The sequence below is a fragment of the Copidosoma floridanum genome, unplaced genomic scaffold (assembly GCF_036245765.1).
Source record: "Copidosoma floridanum isolate Cflo_tuat_1 unplaced genomic scaffold, Cflo_Japanese_pri ptg000034l, whole genome shotgun sequence".
Classification (NCBI taxonomy): Eukaryota; Metazoa; Arthropoda; class Insecta; order Hymenoptera; family Encyrtidae; genus Copidosoma; species Copidosoma floridanum.
Window position 1 is genome coordinate 10,361,758 of NW_028321911.1, and position 16,942 is coordinate 10,378,699.

Sequence of the window (16,942 nt, forward strand, 5' to 3'; positions counted from 1 at the left end):
TGTTATGATGTTAGAAAGTTACATGTAAAATTTGAGACCGTTTCACAACACCATTTTTTAGGTATTGAATGTTGAAAAAACTTAAGTTTAGTACGTAACCTTATGTAAGAGTCACATAAAAATGGAATTCATCAGAAAATGCTTAGAAGAATTCGTCCAAATTTTTTTTGCAAGTCGCAATATCACAATACTAGTATTATATTCAATTTTTACAGAGATCGACCAGTTATTTTTGCAATTAAATAAAAAAAAAGTGTCAGACGCCTATATATTGGTATACAAATGCATTCATAACAGTGGTCGGCGCTGCTGCATGCTCGCTCCCCCCTCACTGCACTCTCTACATTTCCCCTCTAACTATAATGAACGTCTTTAAGCACATTCGTCAGATGGTGTGATCCTGCCTTGGAGAAAATGGCGTCGTTTACGTATAACAGTATACTTATATATTCAATTCCAACTTGTGTGCCTATACATATTCCATATATAGACAAGTCGTATGCACTAGTGAGCTTATAGAGAGTAAGCAGCAGAACCGCCGCCATTTGTTGCAAAATCTAGTAGGCGTATATATCTATAAATGTACTTTACAACAAACAACGAGTGGAATCCTGTGTTAATCTTATAGGTCGTGACAGCCAATCAGCTACTGTCCCGAGTTTTGCTGCTCACTTCTTAAAAACTCACTAGTATGTATACATGGTATACCAGTTTACTGTTACACGTGAACGACGCTATTTTTTCTATGGTACGGTCACTCCATCTAACGAATGTGCTTAATGCGATGCATCGCTGCAATGTTCAAGAAAATATGTAATTAATCAGTATGAACCACAAAGTGATAAAACATCCCGATATCTGATTTTATGAGAGAAATAAAAAATCAATGAACATAGTAATGTGTTCACGTATTATAATTTTGTTCAGTTATAATAGTTCGTTTAAAAATTGCTATATATATTTTCTCATACAAGATATATCAAATGCACGAATAGTAATTACCTTTTTTTTGGGACATTACGGTTTCGTTCTGCATTACATGACCAATAATTAGTACATCTAGTGATTCATAGATCACAGCAAACAAGGAAGTACCCAAAATGCGCGAATCACATGTAACACAAGTAGTACGTATAAGGATATGTATTTCATGCACGTGCGTGATCGATTACGTAATAATAAAATTTTTATTATTTTAATATTGGGTTCTTAAAGACCTATTGAAATTAGGTGTAACATAATTTTCTCAGTTTCTGTTATACCGAGTTTAATAACATTTGAGTTAAAAGTTTTACTTCTGCTGGAGGTCCCGAGACCCTTACCTGATTTTCTTGTAATATTTAAAAGTGCAATTAAGATTTGAGTACTAGCATTCTATTAACAATATTAAGTTTGGTGATGTAAATCAATTTTGATGTAAGCGTTTTGTAAAAGGAGTTTACCTAATCCAATATATTAATATGCTCTTTGTTAAAATTGAAAGTGTATGTAGTTTTCAACACGTAAGTGTAGAAAGTTGAGGTTTTTTTTTGTGTTTTTTACAATCTCTTTCGTGTTCCTTAATTCTTACGGTGACCCTACGAGACTGACCTACATATTTTTAAAAATAATTATTACATTTTATTTGATAAACCGTAAACAATTTATCCATCTTTTTAGAGGATAGTCCAATTTTTTTAACAAAAACTTCGCCGTCGGTTTTATTAGAGGCACCTACAGGGTTCTGATGTTAAATCAATTCAATTGAATCCTAGTATATTTCTGGATGTAATTAAGAGCATAGTTATGTACTTATAAAAATAAGTTAATCGATTTCAAGTTTTGAGCATGAAAAGTTTCATTGGAAAGTTGTATAACTCTATCGACTAGTGAATAAACCATACGTATTTTTTGTGAAATGGGAGAATGTAAAAACAAATTAAGATACACATTGATATAAAGAGGTTTTTTATACCGACTTATCCTGACTTTACCTGCGTTATCTCAATAAATAATTGTATCTAAAACTTTTATCAAGTTATCGGTAGGTTTTGTTACTGTTAATTTAATGCGTTCATTAACACTGTTTAGTAACTCAAGGCTTCATCTATTTTATCTATTTGTACTCAAGCTATGGAGTCATCATCATACATTTTAAACAAATTTGAAAAAAGGGGTACGTTCTTATTTGTACATCAATTAAGTCCTGCATGACTACTACAGCTAATATAGGACTAATTGCAAATGGCAATGCTGGATAACACGATTACATAACCTTTTATTGGCTGCAAACTTTATTAATTGTTTTTTGTAGTTTAAATGCATTTTTGATACTTAAAGTATCGATTTTCAGTGTCAAGTATTGGGTTTCAACAGATAAGAACTATTATTTTGTAGTTAAATAAATAAATAAGTAAATAATTTAACAAAAAATTGTTTTCTGTATAATAGAAATTCTGAATACTGAAAATCCATACTTCAAGTATCGAAAATAAATTAAAACTACAAAAAACAATTAACAAAGTTTGCAGTCCATGACAGGCTACGTAATCGTGGTATCCAGCATTACCTCCTTGTTGCCGTGTATGTGGCGCTATTTTAGATGACTACATACAGTTAATATCCCAGTAAATACTTAAAGGAACCAAGGTTCAATTCCTAGACGAGACAACATTTTTTAATCAAACCAAATTCGATTGGATAGTTATTTTAATGAATAGATTTTTTGTTTTAGCTTATTTCATCTTCCCAAAGCCCATAATATAATATCTTAAATGTATTTAATGTATGGATATAATATTATGAATTGTTAAAGTACCTTAAAAACGGATAAAAATAAAATCTATGATAAATAAGTATGAAGAAAATCTTAGAAAAATACGTTTTAAGTGAGCGTCTTGTGCATCAACTCTTATGGAGACCGGTCGTTTTTCCACTAGAAGTTACATCATAACTTACTCAAATCACCTTACGCATTATCAAAAAACTAGTGACTTATAGTTAAAAAAATACACTGTTCATTAAACGCAAGAAAGATATAGGTTGCTGTGGATTTCATTTAGATATTTCCATCTGAAGGTGACGCAACAGGAAAAATAAGGGTTAGACCGTCGTCTGCGAAATGCGCGTCATGCTGAAGTGCGTTTAAAAAAACTGAGAGTATAATACACAAATGTAGTTTTTGACCTTAAAATTTCGACTTTATTAAGTACTGTACATAAAATTAAAAAACAATTTCTTTCTAAAGTATATATCTATGTATTCATTTTCATACCAGGATTGTGTTGTATAAATAATATAACATCTTTAATAAGAGTCAAACTTGAAATATATCAATAATACTTTGCAATGTTTTGTACGGTTACTTACTAGAGCTTTGCCATCTATATTTTGGCTTGTTATTTTAACCCATCAGCGCCATTTTGTCTAAAAGCATCGACTAATACTGATTTACTTATGCCAACCTTGCACAACTTACTGATCATACCGCTTGAAACACTAAATTTGTATTCCAATAGAGATGCTTGGAATTGCTCTTGAGTAAATTTTTGGCTTTGTTCATACGAAATAGTTTGTACACGGAGAAAAAGTTCGGAGAGCGGTTCTCCTTAGCGGTGCTCCTGCTATACCAAACGTAGAGAGACTAGCTCTCCCACTTGTTGAGAGACTCAGTCTCCCAAGTTGAGAGAGCAGCTCTCTCAAAATAGGACAACAGGTGTGTCAAGTTGCCGAGAGAGGGATTGTACCAATATTTGGGATATTTGTTCTCTCAGTATCGAGGAGAGATGCAGCAGTACTTATAGTCAATCGCAGCTGCCGTGGATGTGTAATCTTTTACAGACAAGTTGACATAGGTTTCAAAGTGCTCTATTAACTTCTAGTAGCAATCTAATAAGAAACAATGTATTTTAAAGCTGTCAACATGTTTTTTCAAGATCATTCACGACCTCACAAATCACCGTATGAGCCACTTTTGGGCATCTGCATATCCATACTTACCTGGACCCTTGTATGGTACCAAACTTGATGCAGCAATTTTTTACTAGCATTATCTTTCTGAAAGCAGTATTGATACATGCTTAAAAGAGGACAACATTCCTTTTTACCAATAAAGCTAAGTTATTAGTTACTGTATTGTGTTTGGATCTATACAAGAATCAAGATAAGTATATACATGCAGATTCCCAAAACTCGCTCATACGGTGACTTGTGAGATTGTGGATGGTCTTGAAAAAAATGTTAGCAGCTTTAAAAACTCATTGTACTTTATTGGCTAGCTATCACACTTGGATTTACCACTTATAACTTATCTGTAAAAGATTACACATCCACAATGACCACAGCTACTGTCATCCTACCCAGTGGACACGTAAATTTGGACACTTTAATAATTCATGGGACTCAAGGCAGGACTCTGGTAAAGCCTGAAACGCGAGACTTGTTTTGAGATTAATTCTGAGATCTTTTTCCATTTTCCATTAAGTTATATATGAATTTGTTGCACTAAGAGAAAGGGTATCAAATTTAATCTGAGGGCCATCGACTTCAATCTCCTTTGATCACTAGATGCATAAAAGGTGAGTGTTAAATTGTGACTCTGTATAAATAGTTATCTTGAACAACTTCTCGTTATTTAATTGAGTACTTGAAAATTTAATTTAGTATTTTTTTTATAGTAATCCCAAAATAAGCCTTACACATTTACAATTATAAATTAATTTAATTACAGCAGGCGTTTTTTAAAATATTTATAAGGTTATATCGGCCTTGCAAAGTAATGATTATTATTCATTAATTTACAACTTCGTTACGTGTGCTATAATTTATTTTTAAGTATGTACTTTTTTCTGTGGAGTAACAATTCAGACACGCAAAATTGCTACGCGAGGAAACCTCCTTCAGTAAGTAGCTCAATCTCATAGACAATGTTAATTCAGTCATCACGCTTGCTTGATATATGCTTGGGCCAGCACTTGGGAGAGTGGTTCTCTCAAACTTATGGGAGAGCCGCTCTCTCACATTTTGGGAGACTCAGTTTCCCAAAAGTAGGAGAACGCGCATACCAAGTGTATAAGATAGCCGCTTACCACAGTTGGTGCTACTGCTCTCCCAACTTTTTTTTAGTGTATGCTTTTAACATTGTTTTGTATTTCATTACAATCAGTTATTTTTTTGATAATTTTCTCAAAATTTGCACATCTTCCCTTGCGTTATGCAGTGTGGAGGTTTTTTTCTCGGAGAGACAATCTGCGACTTAAGTCGAAATTTTAAAACTTTATTTGTTTTATTATTTGAATATTTTTTATTTCAGTTTATTTTTTTTTCTGTTGATAAGAATTTTCTGAAAAATATAGAGAGTATCTGCGAATCCTGCGATGATTTTTTCAGATTCATTTAATTTACCAATCCTTTTAGCTAGTCTTAAAATTCGAGGGACACCAAGTCTTTTAAAAAAAAGTAAAAGTAATTATTTAAGTAATCAATCCAAATCCTGTAAAAATGAAGGAAAAAAAATGAATTACCTGAAACCATTGTGTGCCTCAAGTATAATTTCTTAGTCAAACTCCTTCAAATAGCTTAGAAAAAGATCAAAAGCAACTGTCGCAGATTTGGCACAGACACGATTTTCATGAAAAAATAGCTCACCGACTACGAACCGCAAACCATAAACTTCAGATGCATTTTTCCCTATTCGCTTTTAGCGCAATTCCGAAATCGCGCCCCCCACTGGGCACTTTGAGAACGATTGGTCGTGATTAGAAATGGACAGAACTATAAATTAATTTCAACATACTTGTAGAAAAGTGATATTTAAGGGTTGGCCACCTGGTGAATGGAGTTGGAAGCTCGATTTCATAGTAATTACCTTTGGGAATGACGACCAATCGTTCTGAAAGTCTTCAGTGGGGGGCGTGATTTCGGAATTGCGCTCAAAGCGAATAGATACAGTGGGAATGATGTACGAATTAAATTTAGCATCATCTTCTTCGGTGCATGCTGCAATCTGCAAAGTATTTGTGTTTGTTAAAGTAGCCATCATAAAACGATTCTAGAAAAAATTTTGTTATCTGTTCAGTACTTGAATAATTTGATCATACACAAGATAAAGACCTGTTATTTCCAAATCAAAATATATTACTTGACAGTTTGTATTGTTAATCAAAGAGAAAATTTTACTGATTAGTTGTAGAATACGTGATAAATCAAGTAAAGCAATGCCAGATTCATACGTGACGCCCTCTTTTTTAAGTTTCGACGCAGTTTTTTGTGCCCTTCGCTTTTTCAATAACGATCTTAGTCTCTTAAGGAGGCTCCCTCGTGACAGTTCCCGAGCAGATGAATATTATAGTTGAACATGTGCTGAATCTAATGGTATGATTATTTATATCGCTTACCCTGCCAAATTTTAAGATATTATTAATTTAATATAGCGCTTTCTTACACGTCATCAAATGGTAGAGCTCGCACACGCAATGAAAACAACTTAATAGCTCGAATAAATCAACGGTTCCCGTAACAAGAGCGCACACGTATTGTAGAAAAAAAACCTATGACGTCTAGGAAAGTAAATGTTACCGTGGAAAATTTTGAGATATTCTATTGAAAATTGATCAAGTCATTTTATTTCCACAGGTAAGTCTGTGTCCCCTTGCGCCAGTGATGCCAACTAGACCTAAATTTGCGAGCAAATTCAAAACCTACGACGTGGGATGGCATTTCTGCACGAGGGAGCCTTCTTAAAATTTGTCGATTTGTCTCCTCAAAATTTTTACATTGTAAAATTATTTACTTTTGAATTTTTTTTTCTTTTTCTGAACTTCTTCGATTCTTTTCTAGGCGAAAAGCTCAATCTTTTGAATACATCATCTTAGTAAGTTAGCCCAATATTATTCTAAAGGACACCAGCAGCCACTTGATAGTCCAAAGATTCTGAACCTGCGTAATGTCGAGCCTGGGGATTCTTCGAAGCAATAATACGAGGTCTGTCCAGTAAGTATCGAGCCTACCTCTACAACTCCGCACTGGCGTTATTTTTCATCATCAGGTGTATGGCATCCTTCAAAGTAATCCCCATTTGATTAAACAACTTAAACAACACGGTTCCACCAATGTTTCCACTTCTTGGAACGGTCTTGGAACCAACTTTTAGGGATGGCCTTAAGTTCTCTCATCCGATTATTCTCAACTGTCGTTTTGTCATCAAATCGCTGTCCGTTAAGTGGTTTTTTCAGTTTTGGAAACAGCCAAAAGTCACAGTGAGCTATGTCGGGACTGTATGAAGGTTGTCGCAGTAATGCAATATTGTGTTTAGTCAAAAACTGTTGCGCTGGCGCATTATCGTGATAAAGGAGCCAGTCACCACGTGACCCAAAGTTCGGGTGTTTTCTTCTCGCTGTTTTACGCAAACGTTTTAAAACTTCAACCTAATATTTTTTATTAATTGTCTGACCTCTTGGTGCATATTCGTAGCGCACAACACCTTCTCAATGAAAAAAAAAAATTATCATTGACTTAACATTGCTTCGACTTTGACGTGCTTTTTTGGTCTTGGCGATCCAGAGTGTTTCCACTGAAAAGACTGTTGCTTTGTTTCAGGATCATAACCATAAACCTCAGACTCATTACCAATAATAACTTTTCTAAGCAAAGTACAATAATTATTGACCATTTCTAAGTTGTCCTGTGGGATTCCTGTTTTTGCTCTGCGCTGAGCAATTTCGGTATAAACTTCGCGTACACGCGTGTGTCATTTATAAATTTGAGGTCAAACTTTCCCAAATTATAGTTTTTAGTATTCCAAAGTATTTTTCTAGTTCCCGCACAGTCATACGACGATCTTGTTCGATCGCAAGTCGCACCCGCTCAATATTATCCAATGTTTTTGTCGTTGAAGATCGGCCAGAATGAGAATCACTATCAACAGAAGTACGGCCTACTTTAAAACGATTAAACCACTCTTTTATTCGTATTTCTCTCATACACTCATTTCCAAAAGCCTTATGTATTATCAGAATAGTTTCAGAACTCGTTTTTCCGATCTGAAAGCAAAATTTCATGCAAATTCTTTGATCCTGCTTTTCAGTCATTTTGAACGATCACGAAATCCGCCAAACTCAAAAATAACTTTGTAAACAAAGACGCGCTGCGCATGAACTATGCGTCTGAAAGGTATCAACGAGCAACCGCTAAGTTCGTAAGGCTTTATTGTTTACGTTAATGCAACACAGAGATTGCTCGAACACTACGGCGTGGAGTTGTAGAGGTAGACTCGGTACTTTCCGGACAGATCTGGTATTGTTCGCAGACTCATTTCCTTGAGTGGACCCACAGTCAGAAAATTTCTCAGCACAACTTGCATACCGAGAAAATATCTCAGTCAACGAAATTAAAAGGGATTTATTTGTTAGTGGTTGCTGATTTGGAAGATTCTTATACTCACACTTTTCATCGAAATTGAAACTGCACTAGTTCCCACACTTATCATGTGATCCATATGAATGAGGAACGATATCCATCAGTTCAAATTTAATTTTGTTTGAATTTCCTCTGTTCTGCTTAACTGCGTATGAAAAATACTTTAAAAATACTTAATACAGCCGTGTTTCTGTACACTCTTCATTCAATGCAGACGGGACGGAAATAAAAAAAGCAACGATTCTTTGTATATGTTTTTTTAAAATTTAATTTATTATAAGTAAATGTCTATTTATACAAATTGTATTTATATGCTGCAATAAATTGTCACATATTTAAAAAGATATAAAGTAATACGTTAATGAAAATTAAAAAAAATGTATATAAATCAGTCGTAAATAAGATTGTATGTATAAACCCGAAATCTAATTAAGTGATCAATACCTTAAAAAAATAACACAGTTGTGTATAATAATAAGCTTGTAAAAAAATATTTGTAAATAAAATATTGCTAAAAATGTATAAAAATCAAAGTACAACAAAGGTGTATGTATATAATAACAAAAAAAATTTGTTTAGTTCGAATTTCAATTCAATTTTATTTCTTTCTCTATTTAGTTTTATTCAATTCTTCTTCATAGTTCACTGCCATTTGCTTCTCAATTGTTATACGAACGATGCAGCTTTCATTTTGCCACTCCCTCTATAGTAGTTCTGACAATTCTTTCATGCTTCTGGAGTATTGTTGACCTAACCGGTGGAACGCTGAGTGGAGAGAGTATAATTGACATGGGTTTCTCCTATTCCTGCATCGATCATCTGTATTCGTAAAAGTGGTAATTTTTTTGTACGAAGCCTTTGATATATTTAAATTTATGTACTAAAAATTATTCTCATACGTACCGAAAACTAGTTTTGTGTTTATACTAAACAAGCTCTAACTATCTTTTGTTAGTCAGTACTAACATCAAATTCTCCACCGCACTAATGGTATGTGACATTAAACATACTAGCTAGTCCATACTTTTTATGTGTTCGATTTTTGATTAATAATGAGATATCACAGTTGCAATACTATGCTAAAGCTGGTTACCAAACGTGTCGAGCTCTACGACTCTTCTGATTCCTGGAGTGTCGATTGCAATATTATCCTAAGATGGGGATGTTATATCTTTTTGTAACTGTTATGAATACGTACGATTAATGTTCGCATTTTAGTATTAGGTGAGGACCTTTTATTTATTCTTAGCTATCAATAAATAAATCAGCAACGATAATTAATATAGATAGTTAAGTACCTACTGCAAAAGGTTGTTGAGTAGTCTGCCTTCCGATTAAAAGATTTTTCACTTTTGCTGCAACTTTTTTTTGTTACAAACTGCCCTTTGCGCTTACCTTTCATTCGTTTGCATTGATTGGAATTAATTTGGTGAGGAAATTTTGTAGACATTTTTTTATCGATTTACGTACCGTTGTGAAAAAAAAGGTTATGCCTGTTAAAACATTCAACATGACAAGGAGTATGCGGAGCTTTTGTTCTTTTCTGCACCGGAAGTAACATATGTAATTGGCCATGTTTACGTGACACGCTGACTACATAGCTATGGTCACGTGGTGTCACTACTGTTACCTGAGATGTTGAGCCTCCTTAAGGGCATTCCGCATACCATCTAAAATTTCTACCTTACCGACTTTAATATTAAGAGATTATCGTTCATAACTAATTATATAACTGTTTAAACCCAAAATGATGAGGAGAGCCCCCAAGCTGGTACTTTAAAGAATCAATCAAGCCTAAATTCAATACAATTTGTTGCGAACTAAGAGAGAAAAGTTACATTTCAAATTGTGTACACTGACCCACTCTTTTATGATCACGAAATCACCAGCTTAGGGGCTCTTCTCATCATTTTGGGTTTAAATAGTTATATAATTAGTTATTAACAATAATTTCTTATTAAAGGTAAGTCGGTAAGGTAGAAATTTTAAATGATACACTGAATGCCCTTAATTTTCTTTCATAAAATTTAATATACGACCTAACATAAATTCGTAATTTAGGACTAAAACAAATAAAATATCTTTATATATAAAGTATTTCTACATTCATATAAATAATCACATATTTTAAAATAATTATATATCAAAAATAAATAATTACTTATTCAAAATTATAATATATTTTAGTTCTAAAATTTTTTGTTATAAATTTATGATGTACATGAAATTTAATGCATCGAACAAAAAAATTCTATGTAAATTCAATGCAATTGATTTATTAATACATTAAAAATGTCTTTCATTTTAACAAAAATAAAAAAGAGGAAATTTCAAAAATACATAAATGTATGTTTCATCTAAATGCATAAAATTTAGGGTATAATAATATTTCACACAAAATTTATTTCAGTATCAATGCTGTAGAGGTGGGGCACTGTCATCACCCATTTTGTTCTCGTTAATTAGAGAGAACTTATTGTTGATGAGATTATTTACACACACGCATTTTAACGGCAAATATCGCAAAAAAGCAATTAAAAAGCCGCTTTAAAAAAAAAAAAAAAAAAAAAAAAACCTTTAATCATCATTTTTATTAAGTAAAATCAAACGATCTTCGAGCAGGGCCAAATTCGTCATGACGGGTTATAGTTCGTCATAAGGGGGGGGGGGCAGAGTTCGTCATACTCTCGCTAGGCAAGGATTTGACTGCCGGTAAGGTTAGGTACAGTTCACTTATTTCCACGATTCCAAGTGATAAACAATTATTTGTATTGAAATTACTTGTTGAATAATATTTTTCGATTGCCAATAATCAGTTCAATTGCTCTTAAAATGCAGGCAAACGTGCGTCAGATAAATAGAGAAAGGTTTATTGAATTAAAATGAAAAAATTTTCTTTTTTTTATAAATAGATTTATTTTCTGTAGTCTCAATCATAGTATCAAGTTTTTCAATACTAATAAAATAAAATAGTCTCACTTAATCTTATCACTGTACTAATGAACACTTGTAGTAATACTTTGAATAAATACTTACTAAGCTAATTACGTGTTTGCTTTTCAATTGTGCTTGTGTTTTGCACTTTATACTAAAGAGTTGTCCTCGGGATTCCAAACTCTGCAGCAGTAGATTTGATCGATTTTCCAGCACGAACACTTTGTATCGCTAAATTCATATTCTCATCGGTTCAATCATGAAAATCCAACTTTTTTTATAATTACGCACCATAGTAAACAAAACGAGAACTTAACCTACAAGTTCCTACTGCTGCGCTTGCCGGTGACGAACTGTGCGCCTTCACAAGTGACGAACTGTGCCCCACTTTGGACTTTTTTTTAAATTTGGAATAACTTTGTTAATATTTATCTCATCATGAAAAAAAAAAAATGGATTTGAAAGTTCAGCAATCAAGTTTTCAAACGTCTATGATAGAAAACACGTAAACTTATAATTGTTCATTTAGCCAGTGCTGAAAAATTCTTGTCCGACCATCATTTTTTTCTCAAATTTTCAGTTTGATTTTATTAAAAGGTAAAATAGTTTTTTCGTATAAGCATTGCAGCTGCAATTCAAATGAATTCCTTTAAAGCTTATAACTTTAATATTGTCAAGTTCATAAGAAATCATCTCTGATTTAACGCAAAATCAGGATTTATCCAAAATGGAATCAACATGGAATCAACGATGTATTTTACAACAAATTTCAACGTTCATTAAGCATTGATATTTTTAGTAGGGTGGACAGAATAGACAATTTAACTGTTTTATCGTAAATTTAATAATCAAAACAACTCCTGCAAATACTATTTTTATGATTAAAACAGAAAAAACGCCACCTCTTTACATAAATATTGACCTTCACTTTAATGCACTCCACCTTATTACGTGCATTTAAACTAGAGAAATTATCTGAGTCAGTTGCGGCGAAATTATCCAAATTATTATTTTTTACTGCAGTGATATTTAGGTCTAAACTCAAGAACCTATAAATTGCAATCTCTTGGAGCTTTAAATTTACCATAATGTACAAGGATAGGCCAAGAGGTAGCGCTTATGTTAGAGAGCCTACTTTTGCAGCTTTCGAAATTCGCTACCTTATGAAAATTAACGATTGGTAATTGGCACTTAAGCTAAGTTCTAATCCTAATATGTCTGACTCCCTCTAATTGTAAGAGCACTATTACTAAGCACACACACACACGCATGCATGTGCGCACGCGTGACGGAATTTGTTGCTCGGCGAGAAATTGACTTCATTGATATAATGTAGGAGCAAGTAAACGAGCGATAATAATTAAAAGCTCACATTATCTTCGAACAAGTCGCCTAAAGTTTTGAATAAGTTTTTTTATCAGTTTTTTGGTTTTCAGTTTATGAATGCTTGTTGTATACAATTTTTAAGTTATAAGACGAATTCTGTTAAAACATTTCAGTTGTTGCCCGAAATCTGGTAGCTTCTCAAAAACCATTAGACCAGCTAGATACTTAGTCAAAATGTGTTTTATGTTTAAGTATTGGTAATCTTTGTGGTATAAAATGTTCTTAAGCACTTATTTTATTAAAAGTGTCTATAAGTCTACTTATAATATCATGTCAAGGAATAATCGTATGTAATATTTATCAAGTGCTCTAAATAACAAGCATAAACCTCCTAAATCAGATAACTACACAAAATTCTTTCACTGTAAGGAAGCTTATCAAATTCACAATAAAGTTAATAGTTTTTAGAAAAAATTTCTATAAAAATTTTTGTATTAAATAAATTCAAACTTAAGCATAACTTTTGGCTGAAATGTTTTGATTGCGTAGGTGTAATTTATATAATATAGGTTTTTTCGTATTTTAAACTTTTAATTTACTTTGTAACAAATTTTGATCTCAGGAGTGTTTTTATAATGCAGGATGACAGATCTTACCGTCTTCTCCTAATTTACTTATTTTCTTAGAAATTAATATTGTTGGTATTACCCGCTTTACGAAATTAGAAAACGAGTTCTTTACAACCATGTCAGATGTATCTTGTCCTACCTATAAATTTTGATTGTCATTGATTTATTCGTTCTGGGATTGGTCGAGACCTGTCTTAGGCTGAAACCACATGAAGTGGAATAGACCAACGCCAAAGAGCAAGTGGCATAGAAACAGCCAATGAGCTATTCCCCCTTTTCCTATTTCGCGAGCTAAGGGGCTTATGTTCTCATGGGGCGCAATAGAACGAACAGGATACATAAGCCGCGGTGAAAGTGGGAGAAAGGTGCGCGGATAACAATTAGGTGTCCGATATTTACCTAAATTTACTTTATTTAATGTCAGAATTTTGAGGTACTGAAAGCTTATTTCCATACAGTGGAAATACTGACACTTCACGGTAATGTATGAAGTTTTATTTGAAAAACATTAAACATCACTGAACCAACATTAAAAATGTTATACCAAAAAGTTCAATAATGTTGAATGGTGTTTCATGATAATTCAATGTCCAAATTTTAGAGTACCGCAAGCTTTTTGTGCATTTTCAAACAGTGCACAAAATTACATTTTACAAAAATGCATGAAATGCAATGGATACAAACCTTTAAGGTTTCATTAACTTAAGTATTCTAACATACATAAAATTTATTGTGTCTAAAATTGAATTGCATTAGATTGAACTAACAAAATTTACACCACGATTTGGAAATGAGCTTCCAGAACACAATCTTAAGAAATTTTGCCTAAAAATTTTCAACAGAGTATGGTTGCAGAAATCAAAAAACTTGTACGTTATTTTTCTATACTAATCATCACTTTTGGTACAGTTTGTTCCGGTAGTATCCTTTTTCCGTCAAGTTAAGAGCAGACAGTGTTTACTTGCCCTACATGAATTTAGTATACAGGAGCTGTGAGACAATATAGTTCTATTTTTCTTAAAATCCTTTGAAAATGTGTTGACCTCCACTTTTTAAGGTATTAAACTTTTTACGAATGCAGAAGCTTTTATTAGTTACAGAACGACGTAAATATGAAAAAAAAACCATATCCTGATCCATAATTGCAAACAGTTGGCAAATTCAAGAAGCATGATTAGACCTAAATTCCAAATTTTGCTTGCAAAATAACGAAATAACAGCTGGTATAATGCACAGAAGCATTTTTTTATTCCTACTAATACCTGCGAAATCAGGCTCGCAATTAATTTGAGTCCGGAGTTGTGAAATTTCGAAAAATTTAAAAAAACGTTATTTGTAAAAGTCAAAGCATTTTACAAGTTAATAGTAAAATTGTAAAGTGGGGTAAGAAAACGCATTGTTTCTCAATTTAGAATAACTTTTTCGAGAATTAAGTCCAGTCGCTACAATTTATAAAAAGATGCCCATAGAAACATATTAAAAAGAGGTGCTAAAACTTGGATGTTGACATATTAATACTTACTTTTTTTTTTCTTTTTTTTTTTTTTTTATACCGGGTTACCACGACAGCCTACTTGGCCTAGTCGCGGGGGCCACCAACTCACCACCTATGTGTGGGGGTGTATTGCCACACCCATCTCTAAACCTTTTTTCCTCGCATCCTACCTGAATTCATGGGCACAGTGTGAGTATCTCCGGTGGAACACCTTGCCAGTTACGCTGACACTCACCACTGTATAGCCTTTTCCCGGAGAAGACTCCATTATTCCAGGACGTCCACTCCTCGCCGGTTAAGCTGGCGCTCTCTGACGAAGCATCGGGTCCAGGCTAATTAGCATCCCCGGAGAAGCCCCGTGTTTCAGGGGCCACTCCTCGCCGGTAAGGCCAGCGATCCCTGCCCGACGCCTGGCATCGGGTCCGCTGATCCCTACCTATAGCCTTAACACTGTTTTGCATTCACCCAGACCCGAAAACCTGTGGGTCAAGGAAAAAAACCCTGGAATTACTCTGAAGGAAAATTCCACGGAAAAACCCGCCCCGAAACAGCCGGCGTTACATAGGAACTTTTCCCGATGAAAACAGTTTTTGAAAAAATCTGCATTCACCGGGAATTTAACCCACGACCCCTAGAACTGCGTTGTATTAGTAAAAAGCACGCTTACCACTGAGCCAACGCCGCTCCTCTATGAATACTTACTTAAATATTCAATTAATGATTCAAAAAGGTACTTTTTAAAGAACTGTTTTTTCAACTTCCAATGGTTCGATTAAGATTTTCACAGATAACATTTTACTCTTTAAGACTTGTAGGTGTTGAACTGTTACATCTACATTTTTGGAAATAAGCGAAACCATTAAATTACCTCGAATATAATGTTATGTAAGTTATTTATTGTAAACTTTTAACTAGCCATCTAGTACAGATAAGTTGACTTATTCGTTAAAAAAATAGTATTCAATGCTCATAAAACTAACATCGATAATTGAGTACATTTACTAAGTTTTAAATAAATACTAGAGATCCGTTAATTATTCATACAATTAAATAGAAATTAAGTTTTGTAGCTAGAATTATTTCACAAGTAAGAAGTAGTACATTGAGTTACAAGAAACGAAACTCGATGATCTACTCCTGGCGGTGAAGTTGCAAAGGAGGGCAAACCGCTGGAGTGAATTATTGAGTGACGTCCCATGTAATGTATGCTATTTTTCGTACTGCTGTGGCCGAAAATTCGTGGTTCATTAACCATAAGATAACAATTAACTTAAGTGTTGATAGGTTATGTTTATGTCAAAAGTGAAGGTCTTGGACTCCTAGGCATCAGTTGCAGCAAAAGTCATAAGTTAATTTCTATAAGATTTTTCAACATTCATTCATTCATTCATTGTTTCTACATTCAGATTTAGGTTAGAAATTTACTACGTTGCATATAACCAAAAAAGATAACTTGCATAACATGACAAATTTATAGTCAAACCCGAGTTAGACGCGTGCTCCATCTAAAAGTTTTCTCTCAACTCGAAAAAAATAAGTAAATGCATCGTAGGTAAGTATTTAATACTCATGCACTTTTGCACTGCTGCTCGCTCTATCTGTCACTCTCTCAAGTAAAGATAAGTAGGGAGTAGGGAGTTCGTATACAGATGTCGCGTTGATAGGGAAGGAACATTGGCTTTCGTCCCTATACACTGTCGCCAAAACTCGATTTTTGGGTAAGGTAGGAAAAAGAAAAAATTACATCGTTCTATATTTCAACAGCTAAAAAAATTGTTTTATCCTAAATTTAGAAAAGTTTCTCGACCGCATTATGAAAATCTGTTCTATTTTACTAGTAAACTTGAAATAAGTTTTGAACGTAAAGATAACTTGACGAGTGAGGCATAGAGATAACAATGGTAATAAAAATAATAATTTCTGTGAATATGCAAGTAAAATAAAAATAAAAATAAAATAAAATATTTTCACAAGTAAGTAACTTATTTATTGTCAAAGTAATTACAATTATTTAAATGAATCGGTGCCTTTAACTGTTTCTTTCTGTTTCGTTTTTTTTTTCTCATACATTTTACCGCATACGGTGATTTCTTGTTCTTTAGACAATGAGAGAATTTTAAAAGCAATAAAAAAACTATGAAAAACGATTTATTGCACGTACCTC

The 16,942-nt window shown here is 33.3% G+C and overlaps 1 protein-coding gene across 1 annotated transcript in view; it reads left to right on the plus strand.

Moving 5' to 3' along the window:
- ATPsynbeta (ATP synthase, beta subunit) overlaps positions 1–16,942 on the plus strand; it is a 71,023-nt gene that overhangs the window by 21,893 nt on the left and 32,188 nt on the right. The window lies entirely within an intron of this gene.